At 43.6% G+C, this 25,402-nt stretch overlaps 1 long non-coding RNA gene across 1 annotated transcript in view; it reads left to right on the top strand.

The window, feature by feature from the left end:
* The first annotated feature begins 3,464 nt into the window (after window positions 1-3,464).
* Window positions 3,465-25,402, top strand: part of LOC139830688 (uncharacterized) — a 216,650-nt gene continuing 194,712 nt past the window's right edge. The window contains exon 1 of the long non-coding RNA XR_011743824.1: window positions 3,465-3,556. This is a non-coding gene — a long non-coding RNA (uncharacterized lncRNA). The remainder of the gene's footprint in view (window positions 3,557-25,402) is intronic.

Raw genomic sequence — 25,402 nt, 5'->3', positions numbered from 1 at the left:
AACAGCTAGGTCCGCGTCAGAGTTCCGATCGGGCTCTGAAACGGGTTAACTTAGTTAGGTGGCTTCCTGGACATTGTTGTGGTGAAGGAGAGTGCGAGTCGTGATATCCACCTGTCGTAAGTGGGTTGAGCGTGCGTGTGGGCACATTTGGGCACCCCTGCAGGGTTACAATCTTATCGATAAGCCGTGTCCGCGGTTATGGATGACTTGGAGCTGTATGACTCGACCATAGACAACTTACACCTGCTGTTTCAATCATAATAACTTGCTTAGTAAGTTAGCACAACTCTAATAATAAATGGTTAAAACTTATCCACCGTGTGAGTGCCTTTGTAAGTACTTCTTGGCGAAGGGGGAAAGTATCGGCTGTGTTATGTTTGCAGAGTATAGAACTGTTAGTTTTTGCGCTCTCTCATCTCCTCTGATTAGACGAATGTTGTAGAGTGTCTCTATAGGTTTTTAGTGCTTGCGCGCTGCCGCTTAACTCCACCATATTGCCTATGACGTTTCTCTTGCGTCCTCTAAGTCCCCTGCGTGCCTCAAGTACAAAGGACGACTGGTTGACGAATGCTTATACGTCTTGAAGTCTTGTTAAGTACGAACCCGTACTTATTGCTGCTTCTACGGGATATAACCGGGCAGGTATGAAGATATGTTCGATGAAGACGACGTTAGCAAGGTTACCCTTCCGGCTTGGCCTGGGCAGGGTTATGGACGCCACTGGTTATCTTCAGGACTCTTAGTTCAATTTGTATCTTATCCGTACTCGGATGTATTCGATCTTCTGTATGATTTGGATCTTTGTATTGTATATTTGTATCTTGTCTCATTGGAGTCGTTGTTGTAATATATGTATCTCGTGGGCTCTATTATAAACCTATTGTAATGTTACCGCTCGTGTTAATTCCTCTGGCATCACGTGTGTGATTCGTCGCGCACGTCGTGTCGGAGGGCGTCTCTGAATCGATATCGTGCGGATTTTCGGCGGGTTCGCTGGGATCCTCAGGGTACCGGTTCCGGGGCGTCACAAGTTGGTATCAGAGCTCAGGTTGGCGGTACCCCACTAGTCCAGCCTGTAGGATAACCTTGCCAACGGTCGTTGAGTTTAGAGTGTCAAACCTATTTTCGAAAATTCGTTGGATAGATCTGATTAGTTCTGATTTTTCTCCTTACCTCTATTCTTTCTCTTCTTACCTTTGTGCAATTTGAATCTTCTCTCTTATCTCTCCAAGTCTTAGGTTCCGACGTGGGTTGGACGATCTTTGCCCCTCACCTATTAGGTCCGATCTTCGCAGGATCTCGACAGACGCAAATCTTCAATGATGGAACAACGAGTTCTTGTTGGTGGTGTCGCCGATCTACGTGGAGCAAGAATTCTTGTTAGTGGTGTCGAGGAGATCGACACATCGCCAGAAGACCCGATAGTTCACCTCTCTCCACCGTACCTTGAGGTGGGATCTCGGGGCGCGATCCCTTGTTAGTGGTGTCGATTGTAACGGCCCCGGGTAGCACCCTATTAGATTTGCCTGTTCCTTTTCTTCTATGCATCATCATGGCATATGCATCATATCATGCACAAGATTTTATCAAATAAAAGTTATTTTTAAAATAAAACTATTTCGGTTTCCCTCTCATATGGTTTATATAATAAACCATCCTCTTTTCTTTCCTTTTACAAAACCCTAAGAAAACAAAACTAATATTTTGGCAATGCTTGTATTTGTTTTCCCTCTCTCTCTCCATCTTTGGATTCATCCTGGTTCGGGCCTCTCTCCTCTCTCTCATTTCCTGGCCTGCTTCTTCTCTTCCTAGCAGCCCAAGCCCACCTTCCTTCCCCGGCCCATACCCCTTCGTTCGATGGAGACCGAGCTCCTCATCGTCGTCTTGTGGCACGCACAGAACGTGAGCCATGGTCCCCTGCCGTGCTCCACCTCCTCTTCCCCCTCTTAAATCCATCTCCCAACCCTGGAGAAACCCTAGCCTCTCTCCCATCCACGCCGCCGCCACCTACCTTCCTCCACCCTTCCTCTTTTTCTTTTCTCTTCTGTGTGAGCAAACGGAAGGAGAAACCCCACAGTACCGCACCTCCCCGCCGTCGACCGAACGACTCCGGCCGCCCCTTGCCAAGCCGAGAGCACCAGGAGAAGCGCCTCGTCGAGCTGTACATACCCCTGCAAGGAATCGTCCCCGAGCGCTGTGAATCGCCGCCACGGTCGCCGTTTCTTCTCCAACCCCGGCACAGTTTTCCATCGAATTCGTTGCCGTTCGTCCTCCTCCGGTCAAACGAACAACACCATCGACTTCCTGGTGATGTTCTCGATCTCCCTGACCACTCGCTCGCCCCCGTCCCCTCTGTTTCATCTCCGTACCTTGCTGACCGCCGCCTCCTCCGCAGGAGCTCGATGCCGGCGATGCTCCGGCGAGCCCCTGGACCCAGCACCACCACCATCAGGTTCAGCGCGTTGATCCGCACCCCCGACGCCATCTGTCTCGTCCCGGTTCGCCCCCCTCCGACGAAGCCATGGTGGACCAGGGACTCCGCCATGGCCGTGTCTGCCCGAGCTTCGCCTCTGCTTGTTTCTTTTTTTTCCGCGCCTTCCTCCTATCAACATAGCAAGCAGCAGCTTAGTGGTAATCTGTCTGGTCCCTTAACCTGAAATCCCTGGATCAAATCCCCACGTTGGCCAATTAAAACCAACCTTTTTCTTCTTTTGGATCAGATCCCGCGGAGAGAGACACTTCTTTTGACGAGGAGCCTTCCCAGTATCGACATCAGCACCCGTAGCCCAGATGGTTTGTTCCTATGTTCAGCTTGTGGAGATTGTGAGTTCAATTCCCACTTCTGGCTAATTAAGCCAAACTTTTTATCTCTAACTCCTGAAACAGATCTTGCGTCCCATGGGCCGGTCCAATCTCCCTCTCGCCTCAGCCCATCACGCACGCGCGCCCAGCCACGGTCCGCCGCCGCCTCGGCCAGGTAGCAGGCCTCCTTCCCCATCCGGCCCTCTCCAGTCTTTTATTTTTTTTCCTTTTTACAAATCTGCCTATTCTCATAACTTGCAAACTATAAATCCAAATAATATAAATGAGATGTCTATTTTGATCAGAAAAATATGAGGAACATGAATATGCCATCCATATGCCTGTTTGCATCCCGCATCATGTCGTGACGTGATAGTTTGTGCATCTCACCTCACATATATGCGGAGTATTTCGGAACATCGACATGGTTTTCCCCGCTCCGTTTAATATTGAAGTAGCTCACCCTTGCCATGCTACTGCCATGCTAATCAACACTTAACATTGACGGTAGAAAATGCAACTCCAACTCTAAATTGTTTGCCCGGGGTTCCGACTCCGATTAAATTGGATAAGTGCATTGCATCATCGCTGCCATGTCATGCATATCATCTTGATCATGCTGGTTCTTCTTCCGTAGTAGTAAGATTGCATACGTTGTGTGTGTTCCAGCATTTGCTTCTTCCCGGATAGGATCGCGAAGTGGTGTTGTGAGATACGACAAGTTCTCCGGATGTCCCTCGGCAAGCTTTAACAGGCAAGCATTTCCCCTATACTCCTGTCCCTGCAGGAGTCGCTCACCTATTTTATTTTGCCTTCTCCCTCATGCTATCCTTAAGTTGCGTTCTTGTCACGTGTCCCTTTCCACTTGTTACCTCAAGCAGACCATATTGCCACCACCACCTCCTATAGCTATTGTTTGGTTATCGAGTCTGCCCTTGCGAGTCGTAGTGCATGCTAGTGCTGTCTTATCTTGTTACCGTTGTTATTTATCTTATTGGTTATATGTTGGGAAGAATCATGGTTACTTTAGTTGTTGATATATGTTTAGCGGAGGCATCGGTGGGTCAGCTGCTCGTTTTATGACGGCTCACTTGTGTTTCCTAAATATCTTAGGATCCCGAGTTCTTGTTATCTGTTCCGAGACTGAGCGCTCTAACCACACGTGGGTATGCTTACCGGGTCTCCCCTCGACCACTGCCGGAATCTACAGCTTTGTCCAGTGGCCACAACTAGTTTGGATGTTTGTTTTGTTTCTCCCGGGCGTGCAAGCATGTTTCTTTGTGGTCAGATGATATGATGTTACTTTTGGGGAAGCCGTGAGTGCCTTGTAACCCCGTTGTCTCTTGCACGTCCGTAGGTGCGGCACGTATTGTTAAGAGGTCATCCTCTAGTGGGCTCTGATCCTCTTAGCCGTTCTCGCAACAGCTAGGTCCGCGTCAGAGTTCCGATCGGGCTCTGAAACGGGTTAACTTAGTTAGGTGGCTTCCTGGACATTGTTGTGGTGAAGGAGAGTGCGAGTCGTGATATCCACCTGTCGTAAGTGGGTTGAGCGTGCGTGTGGGCACATTTGGGCACCCCTGCAGGGTTACAATCTTATCGATAAGCCGTGTCCGCGGTTATGGACGACTTGGAGCTGTATGACTCGACCATAGACAACTTACACCTGCTGTTTCAATCATAATAACTTGCGTAGTAAGTTAGCACAACTCTAATAATAAATGGTTAAAACTTTTCCACCGTGTGAGTGCCTTTGTAAGTACTTCTTGGCGAAGGGGGAAAGTATCGGCTGTGTTATGTTTGCAGAGTATAGAACTGTTAGTTTTTGCGCTCTCTCATCTCCTCTGATTAGACGAATGTTGTAGAGTGTCTCTATAGGTTTTTAGTGCTTGCGCGCTGTCGCTTAACTCCACCATATTGCCTATGACGTTTCTCTTGCGTCCTCTAAGTCCCCTGCGTGCCTCAAGTACAAAGGACGACTGGTTGACGAATGCTTATACGTCTTGAAGTCTTGTTAAGTACGAACCCGTACTTATTGCTGCTTCTACGGGATATAACCGGGCAGGTATGAAGATATGTTCGATGAAGACGACGTTAGCAAGGTTACCCTTCCGGCTTGGCCTGGGCAGGGTTATGGACGCCACTGGTTATCTTCAGGACTCTTAGTTCAATTTGTATCTTGTCCGTACTCGAACGTATTCGATCTTCTGTATGATTTGGATCTTTGTATTGTATATTTGTATCTTGTCTCATTGGAGTCGTTGTTGTAATATATGTATCTTGTGGGCTCTATTGTAAACCTGTTGTAATGTTACCGCTCGTGTTAATTCCTCTGGCATCACGTGTGTGATTCGTCGCGCACGTCGTGTCGGAGGGCGTCTCTGAATCGATATCGTGCGGATTTCGGCGGGTTCGCTGGGATCCTCAGGGTACCGGTTCCGGGGCGTCACAAACAGTGGGCAGCCAAGAAGCCCAGACTTGGGGGAGACAAGTGTACAAGCATTGCACAAACCTCGGTATGTGGCTGCTAGAACCGCGGAACCCCAACTCCGTTGTATGATGTCGTCGGCGGTTTGTGCCTCTGCTATCTCCAGTGCAATGGGGATGAAGCGCCTGCTGATGGTGGTCTGATGGTTCTCTGTGAACATGACTTTTCCAAGCAGCCACAATATGTACGCCTCGAGACTCCTAGTGATCTGTGCCTCACTCATCGGCGGTGTGAACTGTGAAACCTACAACCATGAAAAAAAGATGTTAGTTAGAACAACGCAATAACCATAAATAAATTTGTTATAACAATGGTTACCTCGAAGTTGAGTAACCAGTCACACTTTGGACCGTGGTCCTCACAGAGAAACTCAGTCTAGCCCGCACGAGTTCCGTCAAAACGTGCAGACATTTCTTCATCCCAGCGCACTGGTTCTGCCAGCGGGCCTATGGGCTGACCCGCCAATGGTAGGCCCAGTAAGAAAGACACGTCCTGGAGAGTAGGGGCCATCTCTCCCCATCAAAAGTGGAACGTGTGTGTCTCGGGCCTCCACCGATCCACCAGGCTGGTCAGTAGGGAGTGGTCCTGCTGAAGGCGCTTGATCGGTGTGCCTACTCGCTCACCGATGACCTCTGACCTAATGGCCTCAACCAACCGTGCAAAAGGTAGAAGTCCAGCCCACTTCAACCTACAAATTCATATAAGAATCCAATTAGTATGTGCCAGTACTTCAAATTGAATATACCAAATAAATCGCACATACCTCTGAACCCAACCGGGGTGTATCTGCCAATTTTGATTATCCCCGCGTGTCACCATTGGTGACAAGCTATTAGGGTTGGCCTCTAGCTTGGCCGCACGGTGCGCCCGCTCAATGTCCCTATTGAGCAACGATCTTCCTGCCATTTCTGTAAACAACAAAACATTCGTTATTACTCATTACAAATGATAACATAGTTGCAAAACCAAAATGACATAATACGGATATAAATTATTGTAACGTACATGACCATAATAAAATTGCAAAGTAGTTCCATACTTATTACAAATTCATTGTTCAATACATAAAGGTACAATACGATAGGTTCACATTTAAAATTGCAAAGTAGTTCCATACTTATTACAAATTCATTGTTCAATACATAAAGGTACAATACGATAGGTTCACATTTCAAATTGCAAAGTAGTTTCGTACTTATTACAAATTCATTGTTCACTACATAAAGTTGCAACAAAGTTGCGAACTAGTTTCTTCCCCTCCCGCGACGTCCCCTTGTGCCTCGCTGCCCCCTTCCTGCTGGGCCAGTGCCGAAGGTTGTACAATTACTGTCCCAATGGCCAAATTGATTGCATAGGAAACATTGTCTCGTTGGCCCTCCAGCTTCAGATTCATCCATATCATTCCGGATGCGCTGCGATGGCCATCTACCGATGCCTGTCCTCAGTAGCGTTGGGTTTGGGATATATCACCTTTCACCAGGGTTTACAGTGTTGAAATTTCCCATTGACCGAAATCCTTCCAGCTCACCGGTCCAGGTGTTGAGCACGGCCTCCTTAAGATAATACGGAGAGACGAACGAGATTTCCGACATCCCCAGGACACCACAAACAGCTAACACATGTGAGCAAGGAAGATGAAGCAACTTTGGTTTGTTGCATGTGCACTCGCAAGTTGGCCTTTCTTCATTGCCAATTTTCACATCATGCGTTCGCTGCGGATTCCCACACCCGAACCTATCTGTAGGTAAGCGTACTTCGAACCTTCTTTCCACATTACCAATTTGAACAACAGGGAGATGCTTAGCTTTCTCCTTCTTCTTATGCATGTACTCCATAATCTTCGAACAATATGGAGTGGCTGGTTTGTTCACCATGTGCATCCGAGCCTTCTCACGTCTATCTCTGTAATATTTAACTGTGCCCATGAAAATACCCTCTACTATAGCTGTAAGTGGCAAAGCTCTATTGCCTCTCAGCACAAAGTTATACGACTCTGCGAGATTGGTTGTCATGACGCCGTATCTAGCTCCATGTGTATCGTGCAACAAAGACCACCTCTCCTTAGGCTCATGCTCTATCCACTGCTCAAAGTTTTTAATCTGCCTTCCCTGCCTTCTCCTTGTTCCGGGCGGGTCAAATCCGGGCAAGTCGCACAGACCTTGGGGTGCCTCATAAACTGGTGCTTCTCTCGCTGTTGTTCCTGCTGCAACGACCTGCATATGTGCTGCTATGTTTGCATCTCGAGCTGCTTTCCTCTCCACAACTTGTTGCTTCGTCAACTCCTGCAGTTTGGTACGCAAAAAAATATACTTCCACTGCTGGTTCTGGATGCACAGCCTCTTGAAGACATTCATAAGGTCCTTTTTCCTAAATTGTGTGTAAAAATTGGCCCCCAGGTGGCGCATGCACCAACGGCTCTCAATGTCAATCCATGGAGTTTCTTGCCCAGGCTCTTTCAGTGTCTTAATAGCTTTCAGTATACCTGCATGCCTGTCATGAAGGATGCAAACATTCGGCTTGTCCTTTACAATTGAAATCTTCAACTGCCTGAAAAACCATAACCAGCTTTCGGTGTTCTCACTCTCCACGAAAGCAAAAGCGAGTGGCACGATTTGATTGTTTCCGTCCATTCCAATGGCGGTCAAGATTTGACCCTTGTACTGACCGGTCAGAAACGTGCCGTCGACACATAACACGGGTCGACAGTGTCTGAATGATTCGATGCATACACCGAACGAGAAATAGACTCTATGCAGAACCCTGTAAGATGGGGACTCCGGCAAAAACAAGTCCTGGATGTTCACATATGTGCCTGGATTCCTCGCCTGCAGCGTCTGCAGCAAACGAACAACAGCGTCGTATGCGTCTCGAAACGAACCAAACCTCATCTCCATCGCCCTCTGCTTAGCCCTCCAAGCCTTGCCATAAGAAATGGTGTAAAAATGATGCTTCTTAACATTCTTCTGTATGGCGTTTACTCTCATGGCTTGCCCTTCCACTATTTCAGTGTACAGCAGCCGGGCTATGAGATTAGACGACAGGTTGCAATGATCATTGAGGATACTTACAAGCTCACAACTGTGCGGCACAAAGTCGCTCACACGCCATATTGTGTCATACTTAGGAACATACCCATGCACCCTTCCGGGACAATTGATGTCCACACATTCCATCGTCAGGTATTTTCCAGATGACACGGTTGTTCTCAGCTCCCTCTGGCTCGCCATTGCCCACTTAATTATTGCATCCCGCATATGTCGCTTCGACGGAAACATGGCCCCTACGGCGAGATTGTTCTGGTGATACTCCCAGTTAGAATCAAGGCCATCATTGATTGTCATTGCGGCATTTAAAAGCTGTGATTCCATCTACCAGGAATAGGCACCTCCTCCCCATCATCAGACTTATCGGAATCATCATCATCAGTTTCACCTTCTGTATCTTCCTCTTCCATCTGATTCTGCCTGTATCCATTTTCTTCGTCACCATCAACCTCACCGTCTTCTCCTGTGTAACCATCACCCTGGCCACTATAAACATCTTCCGCATGGCTGCTCTGTTCAGGCTCGTAACCACCGCCACCGCCGGGTGCTTGACTGCTTTGGCCTGATTCGTAACCACCTCCTCCACCATAACCGCCTTCAGGAGGCGCTACCTCCTTCGCCACCGGAAGAACTAATGTCACAGGGTTAGTTCCTCTCCTTTCAGATCCTTTTAACCAGCTCACTCACTTAGAGGTATCATCTACAGGCCTCAGATACCATAAAATGTTTGATACCGACTTAGTCCATAATGCATGCACACCCACTGTGTGCACTTCAGGATTAAGCCCGAAACATTCTGTCAACCAATCCTTCACCTGCTCAATTGTCCATGTTCTAGGAGCAGTCATATTCATCTCTACATATTTGAACTCACTCAGATCAACTCCCATTTCATTTGATCGGACACTACCCATACCATAGTAAAATACTATCTTCACTACATCTGTCATCTTTGCTCACCTAAAAAAAATTCCGTCCGCATCAACAAACGTAACTACTACACAGCACATAAATACACTAACACCAACAGCACCCCACATTAACCTACACAGTTAACACTACTATGCAAAGATTAGGGTTTACCCTTGTAGCGTGAGCAGCCTCTCCAACTGCAGTAGCACGAGCAGCACGAACAGCACACAGCTCAGCACCACCACGAACCAGCAACAGCTCAGCCCCTAACACCACCACCAACCTCCACCACCAACCTCCACCACTTCATCACCATTGCTGCTAAATAGCACCACCAATCGTCTCCAAAACCTAACCTATCTGTATATCGGGCTTCCCTCAACTAATAGCAGCAAAATGGTGAAGTTTTATCGGCTAAATCACTAGGGATCTGCAAAAATGGTGAAGTTTCGAGCTGTGTTCTTGCGTGCAGGGAAGAGAGCAGGGAAGAAGAGAGGAGGAAGAAGAGAGAAATGGAGGCCGGCGTGTCTCTGCGGCAGCGCGTGGAAAGAAAAGGTCCGGCCATGCACAACTTTGGATGCGCCTGTCCGATCGGCCAGCAGTGGTCCGACAGGGTGCTGACAGGGTGCTGTCGGCTCGGCAGGTACAGCGGCCACCTGCAATCGGCCTGCTGTCGTCCGATTGGCCCACAGACGTCCGATCGGCCTGCGGTAGTCCGACCGGGTCACACTTTTCAACTTTTCTGAAAACGCGCGCTATTACTGCACTTAAATAAAATATTCGTATTATTTAAAAAAAAATCGCCTAGGTCAGGTACCAAAGCCACAATGTGGAGGCGGAAACGTACTTGGCAGCACCGGCCTGCCGACAATCCTCAACATTATGCTAATATAGTGGAGCTATATGCTAGGGAAAGGTTCTCGATAAAAAAAAATGTTAGCGATTTTACTCGTACGTGCTACTGAGTACGTATTGACAAATTCTATACGTCAAATGAAAATAAATTATTACTCGATATAAATTTTTGAGTTTATAGCGACCATTTATCAAGATTACCTCTTAACTTGCCAAGACATTATTTACTGCAATTACCATACATTTTATGTTGTAGACACACACACACATACACATATATATATATATATATATATATATATATATATATATATATATGTATATATATATATATATATATATATATATATATATATAGAGCTGAACTATTCTCGAACCCCCTTAAGAGGGGTTCTAGAATAGCTATTCTAGAACCCCTTAAGCCTAGAAAACCTCCCGCACCGAACCGCCTGTGAAACCTCACCTGCACCTGTCCCGCACGTGTGAACTCCCTCCTCCCGAACAAAATCCCAAATCCCCTCCTCTGGCAGGTACCTACATCAGCGGCGCCGCCCAAATCCTCCCGCCCGCCTTCTTCCTCGCCGCCGCCCAGCCATACTCCCGCCCGCCTTCTTCCTCCCTGCCGCCCAGCCATACTCCCGCCCGCCTTCTTCCTCGCTGGCGCGAGGGATCCAGTCTCCGCCGTTCCCTGGACAAGGGCCTACGGCGCCTTCTCCCTTGCCGAGGCCAGCGGCCCAGTCTCCTTGGATGAGGGACGCAACCTTCCTCGCCCTTCCAGATTCCCTGCGCCCCCGATTCCCTGGCCGAGACCTTCTGCGAGCGGTTGCATGCTCATGCGGCTCCATCTCCAGGTTTGTGAACTCCAACTCAAGCGGTGTAGACAGCTGCTCCTAGGATTGGGCGTGCGCACGGGTCAGCGGCTTGGTGCCCTGCACTGCGTACTACAGCGACACCAAGTTCTGGAGTCCAACATTACAGATAGGAGGACCATACATACTGTAAAACTACAGATCTGGCTAGAAGTCAACTCTTTTCCTAGCGAGTAGGTCACACCGGGAGGAGTGGCCTCGATGCCAGGGGCCGCCACGCTCGTCCTGGCCACCAGACGAGCTCCCCACTCCAACGGCCTCCCAAGAACTTCTGCAGGTGCCAGACTATTTTATTTACTGCTCTGGACTGAACTACTGTCAGGCTGTTTCTAAAGTCTGTTGGTCCGCCAATTTCTCAAGTTCTGAATTCAGCGGCAGTTGTTGCAGCATTGGAAACAAGTTATCCTTGGATTGCTGACTTGATAACTTGTATTCTCATCTTTTTCTGCTGGTTTGTTCGGCACAGTCAAATTACCGTTTGCTCTTTGTTCTGAAGACTATATTGTACGAATACTTTTTGGTCTGCCTAAATGAAGTCGGCCATGTGTAGAACATCTTATTTAGCTTGGATGCATTCTGGGCCGGAAGTATAATTTGGTGGATAGCAAAACAGCACCAAGATTTTTCTTATAGCCCCGTACAACACTTGTATTTTCATGTCCGGTGATGTTTAACTACAATCTGCTCGATGAGATGCGCCCTCTGGTTTCTGGTTTTTCTTTCTTAGCAAAATAATATTTGAGCAAAAGAGGTTGTGGTGCTATTTTTTCCTTCAGCTTCAGAGATTTAATACTTGGCCTGATTTTGTCCTTCTTTCTTGATGATTGTACGTATACATGTATTGCCTGGCTAAGAGTAAGGAAATTTTGGTATGGTTTATCCTTTAGTCTGATGATAATAGATTGCGAGAGATTACCACTCATGACTTCCACGCCCGCCGACCTGGACTGCTCACGCATGCTAACCTTGACTCCCTTGCTCTACTGTACAGTGATATGATAGCTGGGGTTCACAGGCGACAAGCGCGGCAGTGCGCATCAGGAGAGCGCATCTCTCCGCTAGGAGAAGGCATCGACACCCACGTCGGCTGGGCATGTGTTGGTGGTGGTGTCAACTGCATCTCATATGCTATTGGAACTTAACTTCTTTGAGGAAGCTTCTGAATCGCTGCCTCTTGCGGATTTTTCCTGCTCGAATCCGCCACCGTCCGCTTGTGCTCAGGACCTCCCGTTGCCCTGTCTATGCCACAGAGCGCGTGCTGCCCTGTCCTGCACCAACATCCAGCACCATGTCTTGTTGAAACACAGGTGATCTTCTTTTAATGATATATTATACCTAGGGTTTACTCACTACAGAATCGGTAGCAAAACTAATGTTGTTCTGAAGTTCACTTCTCAATCTTATTTGTTCTGGTTTTCACTTCGTCCTACGGAGGAAGTCCATTTATTTTGGCCGAGAAAGTTCGTTTAATTTACACAACAAATTTGCATATTTCTGGTGGCAAAAAATTATTACAGGTGAAAAAATATTTTCCATAGTAGAAATACCTATTTTACAGGAAGCTTGATTTCAAGTTCATTCCTTATATCCTGAAAAATTCATTCCTTGTGTTTGATTCAGTTGGTATAGAAAAAAGAGAAGTTCATTTATTGGCATGCGTCTTTTAGTTCAAATCACAAAACATTAAAAAGAGAAACAGTGGCGAAGAAGTTCACTTTATTCGTGGGAGAAATTCAATTCCACTTGAGTGTGGAGTCAAAATTGTTCATATTTTTGTCAAGAGGTTGGTTTATTGTAATTCGGAAGCCGTGTCTTGTGCGTGAGCTCCAGACCGGTTTGTATACTTAGAAAAGGAAGTCCACCTATTAAGGTAGAGCGGTTAGTTTACTGAAAAACTTAAGTCCAGTCTGTAAAATATAAATGATATATGATATTCCACTTCTCAAAGGAAAAACACGAAAACATTTTGTAGTGCATTTCCTTACTTGCGTTTTATCTCTAAATTGAAGTTCAGATTTAAATGTATAGTAGTTCGGATGCTAGTAATGATATATGATATTAAAAAAGGTAGAACAATTTGACATTTTTTTCTGCAACTAATTGTGCAGTACTAATCTCAAAAGTAGCTGAAACCTACAAAGCTTCACAAGCCTGCACTTGAGTTTGTGATTTTTATGCTAATAAGATCTGTGGAATTTCTTTTTTGAAATTCACATTACTTGATTGGCGTAGTGCACCTTTTTCCATATGTGAAGTTTGCTTTTTTATATGACTTAACTATCATCACAGTACCCACAAGGAGCATTGCAACGAGCTGGGAGTTCTTGCGGCTGGCTCCTGCGGCTGTCACTGCAAGTCATGCTCTTCATTGCGTGAAGGAGCCGAGCACAAGTGTGCACAACAGGAATTAAGGTGCGGAGATGAAGAGCTCACTTTTCGTAATCCGCGGAGTTCACTTCTCCTAATTCGTGAAGGTCACATCTCCTGCTACTTTAGTTTAGATATTCTTGCTAGATGGAATATTATTTTATTTCTTTTTGATATTGTAAAGCTCCATGTGCAGAAATGTAGCTACACTGGGGGTTCACTCGTGTATCCTCGACAGTCCAGCGGGCTTCTCGAAGGAGTCCAGCACGCGACCGCACCCAGAAGTCCACCTGCAGCTCCGTGGATACTCAGGCGGACCGCTGCCAGATAACTTCACTCACGTCATGGAAGCAATAATGTCTTAGGAGTCCACGGCTTTGGCGAGTCTCTCATGCCCAGGTCAGCCTGCTACTCGCACTGTGGACTATGGCTGCTATGATGGTTGCTGCTATGCGAAATGCTATTGCTTCCTATGATTTTATTCTTGGTTGTAGTTGCTTGATTATTTACAACACTGAGCGGGTCACATGTTAATTGTGAGAAGCTCAATTAGGCCAAATAGGGAGTTCACTTTCCTGTTAAAAAAGATAGCAGAAAATGCCCTCAGTGCACCTGTTAGTTTTAGGAAGTTCACTCATTCGGTTTAGACAGTGCACTTGTTATTTATTTCCATCTTGACATCAAATTTTTAACCGAAGTTCTGGTCTATTGTTGACAAAGTTCATTCCGAGTTAATTTCATCCCTAAAAACTAAAGTACACTCTGCAAACCACGACGGTTCAGTGCTATCAATCTGTTTCAACTAGAAAAAATGTAGACCGATCAACTGATCTTGGCCAATGAAACAGAGATAACAGTGGACATATGTTTGCTCATAAATTTGGGCAATTCGTTTTCTTTTGTCGCAGGTTCAATTCATTTGCACTTGAAAGTTCACTGCTGCCTGTGAATTTATTCTTGGCCGTACTAGTTTGTGTTTCTTACATGACTGAGCGGTTCACTTTATAATCACGAGCAGTTCGATTTGGCCAAAATAGGGAGTTCACATTCTTGTTAAAAAAGATAAAAGCAAAATTCCCTTTGTATAGCTTTTATTTTATGAAGTTCATTCGTTCGGTTTAGAGAGTGGTCATGTTTATTTACTTCCATCTGGAAATAGAAAATTTAAATCGAAGTTCGGTTGTACTGTTAGCAAAGTTATTTCAAGTTAACTTCATCCCTAAGAATGAAGAACACTGAAAAGTTAGATTCGGGTGAGAACTCGCCCTGTACACACAGCACGAGCACATGCCTCTCCGCCAACATGCCCTCCATCAGCACACTTTATAATCACATTGGTGTGATATCTGAAATTCTGGAGTGTTGTTTGATATCTTTGTTAACGGATGATTTTGAACCAACTTATTACCCCATTGTTTTAGCGTGCCATCGGTCTCTTGTGTTATTGTTGTCGAGGTGGTGAACTGCTTCTTTTATTATTGGCATACATATGATCTTTGTGGCTCCTCTTACCAGCGACCTGTGCATAACTCGGTTGAAAGATGAACTCTGTAGTTCACTGTTGCAAGCGAATTTATTTAGCAGTTGACTGATATTATATTGAAAGTTCAGACACATAAATAGGCGAAGTTCATTTTGATCAATATGGTTTATAATTTTGTTTTGATGAAACACACATTAAAGGATGCTTTTAAAAATGTTCTCTACGAGATACTCACCTTTGGACAAATTTTTCTGTAGAAAACAAACTGCAAGATTTCAGTGATTCTCAGCTGCCTATCTATGGTCTGTGTATCACTACTAATTCATTTTTATCGTTTCCAGGGGAGTTCAATTCGTCCGAAGACGAAGTTCAGTATAAGAGAAATAGCTGCTGGTGCCGAGTGAGGGAGTTAGCTTCTACTTTTTTGTGGAGTTCACTTTGTATAACAGTAGAACTATAGTCTGTAAAGTTCTTTTTCTTGTTTATTCATTTCCGTGTAAATGGTAGTAGTTTCTCGCCAGTATTCACAGAAAAAAAGAGAAATATCCGCTGGTGCCAAGTGAGGGATTTTGCTTCTATTTTTGTGGAGTTCACTTCGTATAACAGCAGAAGTCTAGTCTGTAAAGTTCTTTTTCTTGTTTATTCATTTCCGTGTAATAGTAAATATTTCATCGAACCTGAGTTTCATTGTATGCAAGAGTTCATTTCATTCACGAGAGGAGTACACCTAATCCCTAAAAATCAAAATTAGATTCCACTCCACAAATTAATAATGCTTGCAGTATAAAAGCAATAGATTTCACTCCAGGACAGAAGTTTGCTTTGTAAATTATATTAAAATTCACTTTGTAACAAACAGAGAAATAATTCACTGTATGAAAACTTGATGTCCAATATGCAAAAAAAAAAATACCGGAGTATACAAAGAAATTTGGAACATATATAGTCAAATGTGAGTTGCAGATTTGTGACCGGGAAGATAAATTAAGAAGTTAATTTTATTAACATGGGGAGTTAACTTTTATATTTTTGGGGAGTTAACTTTTATATTTTGGGGGAGTTTATTTTGTCTAGACAGCTGATGAGAAATAGGAAATATACTTTGTTTAAAGTGCGATTTCACTGTTTTATTAGTGTTGGGATTCATTTCATGTTCTCTGTTTTTATTTCACAAAGTGAACTAAGTAGCTCAGTGCACGTGATATTGAAGTTCACTCTACAATACATTAGGAAAAACATCGAGAAACTTAGAAAACAAATCTTCCATATTAAAATCTTCTCTTGAATTTGTAAGAATTTTGAAAACTGATTTATATGAAAAGATGCGGAATTTGCATAGATTTCCAATGGTATATTAGTTGTATCATTTCAGGTTACAGTTTGAAACGAAAACGAAATGGCCAGGTGCAGCGAAAATAATCTGTACCGCGATCGGAAGTTCAGTAGCACCTACTAGGAAGTTCGCCTATATGTCAGAAGGAAGTTCAGCCTCTCCATTTTTACGGGCGGAAATCCTATGTACTCAATTCATCCCTACAAGCTACAGTTGACCAAATCGACCCCTGCCTTGAGTAGTTGACATCTATATGATCCTAATTTCACTCTAATATGCTGCCTCGCCCCAACTGAACACCCAAGCCACGTCAATTTTGAACCCGTGGCGTGCCGATGAACATCTTCTTATTAGTATATTTAAAATTACTTTAAAACTGTTAACAATTTGGAAAAATGTTCAGCATGAAAAAGTTGCGCATTTTTCATAGCTTTCCAACGGTGTATCATATCTATCAATCCGACGAGTTGTTTGAAAATAGTGTCCAAATATAGTACGAAAATTGAGAAGTTCACGAAAACAAACTTGAGTATATTTAAATCTGATCTTAAACCGTATAAAATTTAGGAAAGCAATCTGAACGAAAGTGATGCGCAATTTTCATACCTTTCCAATGGTACCTCATATGCCTCAATCCGGCAAATGGTTTGAAAATAGCGTCCAAATAACTTCACGAAAACAATGAATAGCACGAAAATAGAGTTTAGTATATTTGAAATTATTTTTCAATTACACCGAATTTGGGAAAACTATGTGAACAATAAAGTTGCGAAATTTTCATATCTTTCCAACGGTATATCATATGCATCATTCCGACATTCAGTTTATTAATCACCCTTGAAACACTGTCCGTCGAAACAAGAAATTTTGTGTCCCGCCGAGAAGTTCACCCTCCGTGCAGCGGGAAGTTCAGAAAGGGTTCGAGAATAGTTATTCTCGAACCGGTTCGAGAATAGCAGACCTATATATATATATATATATATATATATATATATATATATATATAGAGAGAGAGAGAGAGAGAGAGCAGGACTATTCTCGAACCCCCTCTAAGAGGGGTTCTAGAATAGGTATTCTCGAACCCTCAGTTTCTAACCGAATCAACTCGTGCATCTCCTTCCTTGTGAACTCCCCAAGACCCCAACCTTCTTCTCTATCTGCAGGCACCGCGCCCGTCCCCAATTCCCGCCCCGCCTTCTTCCCGGCGACAGGGCCGAATCCCCGCCCAGCCTTCTTCCCGGCGGCAGGGGCCAAATCCCCGCCCAGCCTTCTTCCCAGCCGCCGCGCGCCGCCGCCCACCTTCCACCCCTCGCGCGGCCTCCGGCCCTGTCCGCGGTACTCCACCGGCGGCAAGCCAGCCTCGACTGCCTCCTAGTCCTCGCTATCCCCAAGTTCATGGGAGGTCGAGACGCATCAACAAAGTAGCCTTCCAGCCCTCGTCGCTGGCTGCCCCCTGCACACGACCCTGGTGTCGGCCGCCGGCTCGCGGGTGTGCCACACCACTGCCACAGAGAGGCTCCTCTTCACGCCCCTCCCCGTTGCCGGATCTTCTGCTTGGCGCACCGCCGGTCAACGCCCCTCCTTTGCCTAGATCCGCCCTGGGCTGGGGGGCGCACCATGGGGAACTCTGCTTAAGTATCAGAGTTGCCTAGATCCGCCCTTTTCCTATTGTGTCTGTCGCTGCTGCGCTGACCTTCCACTCCCGGCCGCACGCGCATGGATTGTGGAGGAGATTGTGGAGAGCCACGATGCTGCTTTGCTCTATGTGCACTACAGCGGCCGCTGATGTGAGCTGCAGTTTCCATTCATGTAAGTGCACTCATGCTAATTACCATTACGCAATATCTCTCACTTTTTTTTGTTAAAAAGGTTGTCTCCAGAACCATCGACAACAACACTTGTAGATTCAGAGAAGTGCATTATAGCAGAGTTGAAAGTTCATAAAAAATGTGACAGGTTCAGCTAAGAGAGACTGCACTTGTAGATTCAGAGAGACTGCACTTACGTAGTTTTCTCTATTTTTTTAGTCTTGTCTTGGTTCGGAAATGCGCTTGGATCGTGTGAGTTTCCAGGGAGTTTCAGCTTGTATTTGTCTTCTGAATATAACTATGTCTGTGAAACAACAACTATTACTCTACTATACAGCTTTCCTTGCTGGCCGATGACTTTTCTAAATCCAAGCTAGTTTGCTGCAGGCTCATGCTTGTTTGCTTGTTAGTCAGCTCAGGCCATGGGTTATAAACAAAATGATCGAAGAGCTGCTCAAGTTTAGTTCATTTTATAGTGTAGTTCACTTCTCATGCGGACCATGCGGTTGAACCATGTGCACCCTTATTCTGACAAATTGTTGGTTATGTGAACAAGTTTTATTGGTCGGTTCAGACATTTCGTTTTGGTTAACACAGAAGTGCACTTCGTCTCACACATAAAAAGCACTTTTTTTGGACATTTATCAACTTTTGACGGAATATATATTTTTTTGAGAAGCTCACTGAAACTCAACTGGAAGTTTGATTTAGCCACACGGGATGTTAATTTTTTTTCTTGCAGTTCACTCGAAAAAAGAAATACAAATAACCAAAAATGGTTCCAAATCATGAGATTCTGGAAGTTTGGTTTCTTTTGTTTATTAAAGTCTGGGTTAAATTTGTTGAGAAGTGCACTACATCTATCGTTGAAGTTCATTTTTATTAGGAGTGTATTTGTTTGGCAAGTTAATTTGTGTTTCAAAAAATGTGTTTATCTTGGGGTGTGCACTTTGTTTGTCACTGAGATTTCATCTACTTTTACATATGAGTTCAGTTTATTAGACGAATTCGGGCTGTACACTTTGTTTATTTGAGATAATTCTTAAACTTTGATTTCAGGGAAGTTCTATTTGTACATATGTGAGCTCCAATTTATATGGCCAAGATAGTTTGGAAGTTCACCTCAACTTCTTTCGGAAGCTCACTTGGTTCACAATCCCCGCCGCTGAAGTTTAGCGGAGCATTTTTATTTTGGAAGTGCAGATAAATTTCCATTTTTTGAAGTTCGTTCTTCATTTCCAAGGAAATACTACCACACAGTAAGTTCACTTTTACTTCCAATCGTTACACTGATGTTGCTGAATGCATGTATTGAGCTGCTGCCTGTTTCACTCTGAACTACATGATGCTTCTTTTTTCGTAAACTCATGTTATGTTAGTTGCTGATGTAGTACTAATGCATGAAAAAAACCTGTGCAGTGAAAATTTGATGATTTTGGTATTTCTAGGATAAACAAAAGTTTGAAGTTCACTGAAACACATGTTCGCAATTATCTAAAGGAGAAGTTCCAATTATATTTTCTCTACGCACTTCACACAGACATGTTAAATGCTCCAGTATGTCAAAATATTAAAAGTACAGTGTAATTTTTTTGTATCATGCATAAAACTGGAAGTTCGCATGGAAGTTAACTGAATGCATTGAGAATTTCATTATCTTTTCTTTTTCGAGAAGTTTACTTTAATTTTCCAAGGAGTTCACTTTTGTATGACATGGCCGTGAGGAATAAGAAATTGCTCCTTTTGGTTTAATAAGTGACCGTCTCATGTAAGTTCTGAAACATGCTACCTCTTTATGTATAATTGATAATCTCTCTATATTTTTATTATTAGAGATTTTTATGTGGGCTATTTTTTTTAGTTCATGTAAACTTGTACTGTTGAGGCTCTGCCTTGTGCTGACAGATGTTCAGGAGAAGGAGAACTGATGTAGACCTCCCCCCAAGGGCTGATGTGGATTTCACTGCGAGCTAATTCGGACGTTCCTGAGCTCCTCGATCTGCTATGAACATCTCCCATGCAATCCGCACATTCTGCAGGTATGAACATCCATAAACGCGCCGTACACACCTCACATGTAGGCTGCTCTAAATTAGTTGCTTCCATAAGCTACGCATGAAGAATACCTCTGCTTGTAACAACAGTTCACACTAAGATTGAAAAGAAGTTCGGCCTAATTTAGAGCAGGTGCGGGTGGCTGTTGTAGATGTGGGTATAATCATTTTTGTTTGGGGACTTTCGTCAAGCTACAGCTCCATATTTCTGGTTTTGTTTTGAGTTAATTAAGTTCTGTATATAGTAGTTCTCTGAACAAGGAAAAAAAGAAGTTAACCTTTATAAAGTAGTGAAGTTGAGTTGTATAAAAGTCAGTATTCCAGTTATAAAACTTCAGCTATTCTAGAGGAAAAGAACACATGAGTTCGTTATTGAGGTTACAACAGTTCTCTATCTAAAAATCATAGAAGTTTGGTAGATAAAATAGAGGTACACTTTGTCATGCGCTCAAAGTTAACATTCTCAAAAAGTTCATAGTTGTATAAGAAAGTTCACTTTATCCATTTTGAGAATTTCAATTCATTAACTAGGAACTTCAATTCATTCGTGTTAAAAAGTTCATTTGTTAAAACGAAGCAGTCACATAAAAAATAGAAACTAACTCTACAATTTGTAAAAAATGAAAACAATCTGAAGTTCACTTGGCTATATTTCAAAGTTCACTCTGGACATTTTAGTTAACTTTCATTCTTTTTTCAGTTCATTTTCTATTGTACCACATAAGTCCACCGGGCGCCGCACGAAGCTCACTATCGGAAAATTGGAAGTTCACTATTTCTATGGCGTGGAAGTTCTGTTTGACCATGACATAAATTCATGTAAAAATGCTGGAAGAAGTTCACTTATTTTCGTATTTGAAGTGAGTATCTAGTGACTCCAAGTAGAAACTTAGGGTGATCTTTGTATTTAGTTTTCTATCTCTCTGGTCCTATTCTCAGTCATATACTTGTAAAAGTAGCTTTGCCCTTTTTTGCTAGGTGAAGTTCACTTCTGTTTCCCCCTGCTTCTCCTTTATTTCTTCGGGATCTTGGAAAGTTCATTCTTTAAAAAAAATGGTGCTCCCTATTTTGGTACAAAGATGTATTGCAATTTTTTTATGAAGTACCGTGTGCATCTGAACCCTGCCGGTGCAGCCCCTATCCCAAGTTTGCTGCTGCTAGAGCTTAATCTTTTCCAATAATTTACATGTGTGGCTGGCTGTTGAAATTGCTCATTCGATTTGTTTCAGGACACATTGCAAATCAGGAGTTATCCAACACCTTTTTCTGCTACTCTGCAACATGCCGATTCATTTTCCTCTGGTGACAGCGGCGAAACTACCAGGGGCAGCACGGGGAAGTTCGCTTCCGCTTTCCCTTGCTTTGAGGTTTATTTCTTCATATGCTATGTAAAATTTATTCGGTGGCAAGACTTGATCAACCTTGTTAACGAATACCTTTTATATGCATAGGGGAGGTAAACAACATTTCTTTCTCCCTCCACTTGTCTCATTTGCTGTAGCACTTTTTTTTTGCAAAGTTCCTTAGTTGATTAGAGATTTCAAAAAATTTCCTGGCCAGTAATAATAAACTTAATACCCAGAAATGTGCATTTTTCAAAGTTTTCAAAAATTCACAAAAATTATACCGTTGGTCCTATTTTTCGAAAATGCACCTGGGAGCACCAGAGGATGACCTGTGGGGCACCCCAGGGTGGCACACCACAGGCCAGCGCGGCCTGGAAGGGGGGCGCGCCACCCTGGCGTGTGGGGCCCCCTTTACCCCACTTTGGCATCTCTTCCTCCCAGACTCTTCTCTCTCCCGAAAAAATCGACACCAGCTTTCTCTCACTCGCGTTTTTGCTCAAGAGCTCAGGATTTTTCGATCTCTTTGCTCAGCCCAGATTTCTGTCTGAAATTTGGCACATTTGCTCTCCGGTATGTGACTTCTCCGCCTATCCAAGTAGAATTTTGTTTGGTTGAGTATATCTTGAATATTTTGCTGCTGTAGGTAACATGTTTAGTGAGCTTGCATGCTTGTTCTAAGTTGTATAAACTAGTTTTGATGCATGATTAGTACTCTAGCAAGTTCCTATAGTAGTTCCCCTTGATTATATGTCACCAAATCAAGTTTTATATCACTTGTTGAAATTTTTTAGAAAAGGAAGATGAAGAAGTTCAACTTTGGAGAATTGTTTCAGAGGGGAACGACCAGCACCGGGAGGCCTTCTAGGACCACCACCCGACTTAGGCGATCATACAATGAGGATATCATCGCGCCTAGCTTCGCGCCCGAAGAGGACAATGGGGCTCCTAATGCTTCGTCTTTTCCATGCTATGATTTTCTGAGAAATGCAGGGATATTGGATGATTTCTTCACCCTCGTCAACAGGGCGGGCTTAGCCGCCTACGTGGGAGATGAAAGGGAGCAATACTACATGCTCACCAAAATCTTCGTCGAGAGCTTCAAGTTCCATAACAGGCAATATGGGCCGACAGTTGCATTCAAGATCTATGGTAATCCTGTTACTATGGAATTGGAAGAATTTTGTCGTGCATTGGATATTGCCCCTGTAGGTACAGCAAGGAGGATTGATGACAACCCCCGGGATCTGTTGGAGCTCTATCGAGGGATCACCGATGATGATTGTCGCACCATTCAGCGTGGCAAGATAAGAAACATCCAACTCCCCGCCATTAAGTATTTTGCCTATTACATTGCTACTAGCATTCTTGGTAGGGAGAACACTAGCAATATTTCTAGCTACCATCTTGCTTTCTTAAATGCTGCACTTACTGGACAAACATCATATCATCTTGGTTCTCTTATTGCTCGCCGCCTGTCTAACAGGGGGTCTATTTTTGGAGGAACTATTGCATTGCGCATTTTAACACATTTGAGACTTCCTCTTAATTCTAATGATGTGCCATTAACCCCTAGGAGGCTTGATATTGCTGCTATGAAAAGCCATCATTTTTTTACCGCTGATTCCACTTTAGATAATATGGTCTATAGAATGTTGTTTGCTGACGGGGATGAGAAGGAAATTCCTCTTCCCCAGCCAGGTTTGTTCAGTATTGACAGGCAACCATGGTCGCGCACTAAGGAGGAGGTGGAGGAAAATATGAAGATACAAGACTTCCACCAGCAGCATGACTCCGAAGACGCCGAGCCCTCCTACGACTACACTGTCACGTATCCGGGTGCTTCTTCTAGCAAATACCCGGAATATGATCCATCTTCGTCGTACTACGGAGATGCTACCTCATGGCCTCGATGGGATTGAACTCCACTTAGGCCAAAAGCCTAAGCTTGGGGGGAGGTATACCGGCATCACTCATTCTTTGCATATTATGATTGCTGGATACTTGTATATACTTTTTTAGTTTGTTTGAGTGGTTTTCTAATGAGAGGGAGATGATATTTGGGGAAGTGCTGCCTGAAAACAGATTCTGGACTGTTACCAAAAAAATCCCAAAAATAGCCAGAACAGTATTTTGCGAAGCCATTTTTTGTGCATGTTCCTCAGGTTGTTATCTAACTTTCATTAGTTGAACACTTTTCGATTTGAGCAGTGGAAGAATTTCTTAAAAATCGAGTACTGTACTGCTGTCAAGTTTGACGAATTTCTGCTGCTTTGTGTTTATGTGAGTCTTCTAGTTGGCTATTTCTTGTTTTTGCTTTGTTTCTTTCCCAAAACACAAAAAGACCAAAAATATTTCTGTTGTTTCTCTTCATAATTTGTTTGTTTTGGTCTCTTGCATTTGTTTCGCTTTATTTGCTATTACTAGTTTGCTATAAGAAAACCCAAAAAGATTTTGCATTGTTTGCTTGTTTCCTTTTGTTCTTGTTTCTAATTCGAAAACACCAAAAATATTTACTGTTTTTCTTTGGTTTGTAAAGTTCATCATGAGTTCAATGGTCTTCGGTGGCTGGAGCGTGGTTTTCATTTCATATTATCCATGCTACACAAGTGAAAGGCAATAATGACGATCTACAACAATTGGATTGTGGTGAGAGGCTGGTATGAACTCTATTTGTTTTCATTTTTGTACATATACTCATCCATTTGAGCATGTTTAGTTGGTTCATGTGAGGTATATGTCATTTGAGAGAGTCTAGTAGTTCATGATCTCTCATGTTTAGCTCCAATTTATTAATATGAGTAGCATGTCATGGATGTTTGCTTGCATTGTTTTATTCGTAAGTAGGTATGGCATTGTGGTATCCTCCTCTGAATAATTCATTTATATCGACTTGGCACATGCTCACGCATGCATATGACTGAATAAAAGTCGATTAAGCCTCAATGATTTATATTGCTTCAGAGTTCTTGTATCACTTTTATGCCTCCGTTAATTTATTTTGCCGCAAGCATGATTATGACAGTTACTGCTCTCTTGATTTGTCGCTCCCCAGTCTATTGCTAGCCTTCACTTGTACTGAGCGGGAACGCTGCTCGTGCTTCCAAACACCTGAAAACCAAGTTGTTCCAAAGTGTCCACCATAAATACCTATGCATGGCATTTCAAACCATTCCAAGTAAATTCTCATGCGCTACCTTTAAAACCTTCAAAATACTTCTCAATTTGTGTTTATGTTTCATAGCTCATGAGGAAGTATGTGGTGTTTAACTTTCGACCTTGTCATTTACTCTTGACGGACTTTCATTATGGACTAGTGGCACATCCGCTTATCCAATAATTTTGCAAAAAGAGCTGGCAATGGGATTCCCAGTCCCGAATTAATTAACCTAAATAGACACTCCTCCATGGTATGTGATTGTTGGACGGCACCCGAAGGATTCGGTTAGCCATGGCTTGTGTAAGCAAAGGTTGGGGGGAGTGTCATCATAATAAAACTAAAATAAAAAGGCACCCCTTCATGGTATGAGATTGTTGGCAGGCACCCGAGGATTCGGTTAGCCATGGTTTGTGAAAGAAAGGTTGGAAGGAGTGCCACATAAACATAAAAATAATTCATGGGAGCCGCTCTTGGAAGTCCGGTTGGCAAGGTAGTTGGTGTACCCATTACCATTCGTTGACAACAACAAACACCTCTCAAAATAATTTTACTCCTGTTTAAAAAATGAAAAGCTCTAGCGCATGTTAATCCCTGCTTCCCTCTGCGAAGGGTCAATCTTTTACTTTTATGTTGTGTCTCCATTCTTTGTTTGAGCACTATCTTGAGAGCACGACTGTCATTCTTAGTATAATATGCTTGTCTCAAAATATGATTGATTGTGGTATAACTTTGATGCTTTTATCTTTGACAATCACTACTTCTAGTCTTTCTATGAACTTCAGAGGTGCCTGGGCATTTATGTTTTGCTGATCAAATACGGGCAAGCGAGATACCACTTTATCGTACTCTCTTATGAACATTGCAATCCAGCTTATATACATGATTCA

Source organism: Lolium perenne, chromosome 4 (assembly GCF_019359855.2).
Source record: "Lolium perenne isolate Kyuss_39 chromosome 4, Kyuss_2.0, whole genome shotgun sequence".
Classification (NCBI taxonomy): domain Eukaryota; kingdom Viridiplantae; phylum Streptophyta; class Magnoliopsida; order Poales; family Poaceae; genus Lolium; species Lolium perenne.
This window is presented reverse-complemented; position numbering and strand designations above follow the sequence as displayed.